This window comes from Oculina patagonica, chromosome 2 (genome assembly GCF_052425735.1).
Source record: "Oculina patagonica isolate OP01 chromosome 2, crgOcupat, whole genome shotgun sequence".
Lineage (NCBI taxonomy): Eukaryota > Metazoa > Cnidaria > Anthozoa > Scleractinia > Oculinidae > Oculina > Oculina patagonica.
Window position 1 is genome coordinate 30,137,572 of NC_135759.1, and position 6,530 is coordinate 30,144,101.

General features: G+C 37.7%; 1 pseudogene across 1 annotated transcript; it reads right to left on the reverse strand.

The window, feature by feature from the left end:
- Window positions 1-1,906: 1,906 nt before the first annotated feature.
- Window positions 1,907-4,550, reverse strand: LOC144642283 (microfibril-associated glycoprotein 4 pseudogene; annotated as a pseudogene). Its single transcript, XR_013568717.1, has 3 exons — window positions 4,227-4,550; window positions 3,171-3,294; window positions 1,907-2,578 (listed from the first exon to the last, which is right to left on the reverse strand). The product of XR_013568717.1 is annotated as a microfibril-associated glycoprotein 4 pseudogene (transcript).
- Between the last annotated feature and the right edge of the window lie 1,980 nt (window positions 4,551-6,530).

Here is a 6,530-nt window from a genome sequence, read left to right on the forward strand (position 1 = left end):
ACAGAACAAAAGATAAGAAAGACTGGAAGAACCCTTCTTTGTTTGGTCGAAATAAAAGACGCGGATTAAAATAAAAGCTCTGATTCGCATATTAAATGAAAGAACGTTTCGAAAAACCGGAAAGATTAACAAAGAAAATTGATCGCAATCCTAATCACAAACTATGAAAACAATTCTGTGAGTGTGAAAAATGAGAAAAGAGAGGATCGTGAAGCGGGCAAACAAAAATGTCTTTATTTTTGCCTCCTTATTCAACTAACTCCTTCAGTTTGGTCTATAGCAGAACAGTCCGAGCTAAAAACCACATTTTTCACAATTTTACGGCATCTCAACCCCAGGTATACCTATAAACCTGCATTAAGTGAACTGAGGTTTGGGAGTTTTTTTTTTTATTTTAAAAAAAAAAACTTCACCGCAGAAAAAGATATGAATTAAACGCAGCAATGGTAGCAAAGAAAACTCAATATTCACATCATGCTCTTCATTCAATGAACGTACGGCATGATTTACTGTGTTACACATTTTATTATAATACTGTGCACGCCATAACGGCTTTTATTAGAGTATATAAATAGAACATGGAAAGTCTACTCGACTAAGCGACTCAGACAATCTCAGTGAAAACTTTGAAAAAATGCGTGAAAATCAATCTCCAGCCTCTTATTACTACCTATAATTTTCCAAAGGCACTGATCACGAAATCTATACTTTATGATGAGAGACTGAGAGTTCGTATGTCAAGAGGCAGTTCGCCTTTTATTATTTTGAACCTGAAAAGTCGGTCAAACCGGTCAGAACAAGAATAGTGAAAAACTCCTTAATTGTTGGATTCAACGACTCTTCTGAATTACTACTGGTATTGCACAGAGTGTTCTGAAAGGGAGACCGCTCCATAGAGAACTTTTTTACACGGGACGTTTGCCTATTTTCTTGTCCTGTTCCAGGCTCTCGGAAGTTGGGGGCGAGCGAGGGAAACAGGCTACTATTTTCTAAGCAACAGTGCTTCTTGTCCATTTGGAATTCCTCACTCAGTTACACAACAAGGAGTCCCCAAGTGTGTAATCACATTCACATTCCTTTGCAGTCAATATCCAATCAGAAGCCGAGGATAGCTTCTTCTTGACTTCTGATTGGATTAATTCTTCACGGAAGTTGCGAATAATACAATAATGGGTCGAAAAATAAGCTGCTGTCTACGATTGTTTTGGATTATGAAACAAAGAAATCGAGCGTTTATAAGTTCATAGTGCTTGACAGTTCCTCGTATTCTGATCGATCAAGGTCCCTCTCCTCTTTAATTAATGGGAAGAGAAAGCGTTCCACCAAACCTCCCCCTTTTAGAGTGAAGTGCTTATTAACATCTTGAGCATTTCTCATTTATCAGCGAAGAAGATTTGTAAGTTAGACTTAAGTTAACACTTACACCCTGTCTTGTCTATCTGTCAATGTACTACAACAGCCACTTCTAAGACGTCCGATTAGCGTTCTTTACAGCAAACACTGAAATGTAGCCAGTAAGTGTATTACATACACTTTTTGTTTTGATTTTTTCTCTGTTTACATAACTCTCCAAACAGAAATACAGAGATAAACGTCACAAGACAGTCCAATGAATCGTAACTAAGAATGAGGTCCATAAACCCGGAATAGAGTCTCATATGCAACAAACGAGGATGCTCGTCGTCTCGCTAACTGGGTGCAAATTATAGCCTTTTTTGAAGACAGAAAGACCAATAAGCGAATTGAAATGAAAAACGCCCCCCATTTGTGCGGTTTATGCCGATCAGGCATAAAAATGGTATCTCTTAAAAAAGCTTAAGCCACGCTCAGATTTGTCTCTTTTAGGGGTAAAATTCACATTTCCCGACAAGCATCTCCCCGTTCCTTTGATATGGGAGTCCTCTAGAGTCCATAACACTCTCTGACTTATTGCAGGGATGAGAAAGCTAAGGCAGTCTCCTCAACTTCATCTCGCAGCTCTTAAGCGAGTATCCAAAGCCTTTCCAAGTACTCCATTTGATTAGTTTCCCATACTGACCAGTCAAAAGAGCAGTGAAACATTTAGTGAACCACCACCCAGCCTTAAGGTTTTCAGCACAGTTTACATCCATTTTCCCGTCGTGATCTAAATCTTTTGTACTGAAATTCATTCCATTGGCGACTGACAACGAATCGCCAGCAGTACCAGAATATCCGCTGACAGTCAGGCGAAAGTGCTCATCACCCGTTGCCACTTTGAACGTTGAATATTTCGCGTAGGCAGTGTTGCCATCCCAATCTTCTAATTCCACTCGAAGCTCGCGATTTCTTTCTTTAGTGATGCGATTTATGTTAGCGAGCCCAAACCAGAATTCTCCCAGGATGTCCCCAAAGCCAAGTCTGTATATCCTACGAGACCGGTCAAAGTCCACCGTGCCGTCCTTGCGTCTAAGAAACACCAGCCAGCCTCCACCGTCAGTGGTCATGTCGCAGAAAGCGGGAGGAAGATGTACTCCGCCCTCAGGGACAATTGTGTACACACCACTTTTGTTATAGCCATGTTGTAACCACTCTAGACAAGATTTTGCCTGTGACATTCCTGCAAACAATGAAATCCAACGTAGTCGTAAGTTGTTAACCTCGTTCGTTTAAAATCAAGGCTTCACCCAAAGAAGTAACTTCCACCCACCCACCTGCTCCAGAAAGATCCTTTGAAACTGACACAGCTAAAGAAAACATGGGCGTATGTACCAAGGTAGAATCCCAATACTCTGCCAGTATCAGCCGGGGTATCAGCCAATGTGTCGAACTGTATACGATATGCAATCGGTACAGGTTCGTTCATGTCCCTGTAAGTCCTGTACTTATCTACCGATATGCCAGTCGAGATGACCCATGTTACTTTCCCAGTAACCATGAGGTTTCTATATCATTTTTCAGTTTCTGTTCCTGTTTCTGCCCTTTTACTAACTCGTATCTAACTCACGTCGAAATAGAATCCAGTTACTACAGACACTACCTACCATTTTACTTTTTACGTAGATTTTTTCTTGTGGTTGATTTGTTTGTTTGTTTGTTTGTGTTTATTTGAATGATCGGGGCATATTGGATTATTCGTTTTTACCGCCAGGAGTCCATTAACCAATTCGCTCCTGATAGTGCTTCCAAAAACATACAATTTACAAGTATACCTGTGTTTTCGCAGTTCCGTCCATTGTATCCATTGCGACACACACATTTGTAGCTGCTGTCTTCGTAAACTGGGTAACATGTGCCGCCATTTCTGCACACTGTCTTTCCACTTCCACATGGATTCTAAATGTATTATTTACATATAGAAAGCAAACAAAATAATCTTATTACTGACTTATACATATCACACATTATTTTGATTTGTACATGAAACCGGGACACGAAAGCGTAAAAGCAGTAAAATTCGTTCACAATATGTCCATTCGCAAAACATTACTACCCAATATCATGCATTCTACAACTTTGGTTTTAAAAAAAGGCCCGTTTAATTAAAGCATTACAGACCATTCCACTTTACCAATGTGAGACGATGAGACGGCGAGCCCGAGACTTTCTTAGCCTTGCAAAAGTCGAGACTCCGAGACGACGACCCTAAAATTTGACTAAAATTCCGAGTGGGCGTCCCAGAAAAATTCGAGACGACGAAAAACACCGTTTTAATTTCAAATAGGCGCTTTAAAATTGTTTCGTATTATTTGAGCACAGTTACTCTCACTAAATATAAATACTTACACCATCAAAAATCATTAGCTAAAAGAGAAAGACGTTTTGCTTAAATTTGTTAAAATATATCGACTGCCGATTGCAGGAAATTATAAGAAAATACCAAAAACTTCATTCTTGATTTACTCTAAAACGCTCTTACAGATTTTCCTAAAATTTTGTGTACAGGTAGTCAATCTACTATACTTAAACATATAAAAAAATAAATACCAAGAGTCAATCTAGATTTCGAGAAAATCAAGCTTGTTTGAGAACAAAAGAAAATGTCAATGGTTGCTATGGTAACATTTGCAACAAAGTGACGGGTAAAAAAATTAAAATTTGCTCATATTTGATCATTATGCTGTATTTTGGCAAAAATCGAACATTGGCTTCCTAGATAATTTTAATTTTCAAAACATCCACCCTTCGGCTAAAAAAACTACATCGAACCTCCTTAGGACCATTCGCCACCCCTAGTACCAGGGACCATTGAAAGGCTAAAAACTCACCCTTACAAAGAAATGATGAAAGTCGTTACTGTTACTGTAGGTCGAATTACTGTTGTACTTGTCTGTCCGGATTAATTCGCACTCGTGTTTTCCCGCCATTGTGAGGTTTCCCAAGTTGAACGAGAAGCATTCCCAATGTGCAAGGCAAGCCATGGCGCAGTCTTCCATTGAATTAACAACAACAGAAGATATTTTGTGACTTGTGAGGCGATGAAAAGCGTCCACATCATAGTCGAAGTATCTGAAGGAATCGCGAGCGTGAGCTGAAAACTGGATTGTTCGCAGGAACAGACCGACGAAGAGAAAAACTATAGAGTCCTGCATATCTATCGATTTTGCATCCTTCATCTGCAACTTAAAATAATTAATAAAAATACAAGCACTTGTTTATTTGTTACCAGCCTTTTATTCAAAATTGAACTTCTTTTTATCTTAATTAACAAGTCCAAAAAATCAATTAACACCCGTTTTCTAATGTTGGCTGATTTCATTTTTGTTTTTGCTTTTTGCTTTCTATTTTCAGTATTTACTCTTTAAACTAATTATATTAATCAACACATTTCCAGGTTTGTTTTCTTATCTGCATGTCACCGCCAAGTTTAGCTTCATGTTTAGAAACGTTAAGTGTGAATTCATTATTTTTGAAAACTATTGCCAGACAAACGTCGAAATGTTGTTATGTAGAATTCATGGTTTGGGAAGGTATTTTCTCAAACTGATTATTAATTCATCAAGTTAAAACAAACAAAGTCGTAACCGTAAAGGAGATTTGGAACCCTGTCTTGATTAGCATAGATTTTTACTATTTTCATGATTTCTCTGTTTACTCCGTAGTTTTTGTTTCGATTGAGAAGATAAATCAAACACTCGAGACAGTGTTACATCGGCTATCCAAACACATCCAAGTTCGTCAAAAACACTCCACTGCGCGTCGTATTTTCAACTCCCTTCTCGGTGTTTGGATATCCCGATGAAACATTGTCTCTCGTGTTCTTAAGTATGGTTCAATTGTTACGATTTTTCCTGATGAAGTACTTCTTCTATGCCAAATGAAGAGACCTTAACCCATAGCCGACTGGAGTTCTTAGTTTGTTTAAACAACCCTTTTCAAAGCAAAACGCCCTCGTCATTTAAAGGAGCTACATTGTCAGTTGTTTTACTACCATGTTTGAAAATTACCGTTAGTTATTGTATACAATGATCTCAACACCCTGTCTTCAAAGCTAAACTAATTATATAATTACAAGTGTCTTTAAGTTAATCAGGTCTAATCAGAAGAGATTTTGTTTTCATCAGTCGAAAAAAGCAACTTTACTATTCTGATTTCAAAGTGCCATTTTTTAAACATTATGCAATCGTAACAACGGCCTAACTAAAGATTAAAAGAAACTTGTTGGTGAAATGAGAAGGTGTAACCAAATATGGTGTTTTAGAAGAAGTTCTATTCTTCTATTAGGCTACCTGACGGTGGTGACAGTTTCAATTTTTGCGGCAGAGAATACAATCCAGATCGAAAAGGATGAGTTGTAAACCTGTCGCTTTCCGGAAAAGGAAAGAAAGTATTGAAAAATTAAATTTATTATTTATTATACCGTTTTATATCACGCAGTAAAATTAGATGTCTTAGATGCTGTCGGGACTCCTCTCTTCGCATTGAGAAGACATTATTGCATATCATGAAAGGTCGCAGGATATTTTCGTATCTGGTTAGTTTGGTAAACGCAAGAGGACGGAGACTGTATATGCAGGATCAGAATAGCATGAAGAGCATTGTCTTTCAAAATAAATCATAAAAGAATACGAGCATGAAAATTGTTGTGTCACTCTAGTCTTTAATTAGCTTTTCTGACTGTGTAGCTTTCTGAATACCTTATTGTTACTTATTTTCGCGGGACTTAATTTTCGCGATTTTCGCGTTTTTTTTAAATCGCGAAATTAAAGACCCGCGAAAAAAGGTTCTCGCGAAAAATAACGACGCGAACTTTAAAACCCTTCCATATAATTTAATATGATTAATCAACGTTGCCGTCAGTCTACTAAATAATTGTCGTAGTACAGTCATGAAACTAGCTATACTTTGTTACAAAGCAACATGCCAAACTGTTTTAAGTTTTGTTTTGTTACATGGTTTTGTTTCGTGTCATTAGAAACTATTGCTAGTGAAAAATTTAAAACAGTTGTGCCAATTTTGAGACTTACTGTTTGCTAATGCAGACCAGTATTTTGACAATTTTCGCGAAATTTAGTTCCTTTAAACATATTTTTTTGGCCAAATCGCGAAATTTAAGTCCCGCGAAATATGCC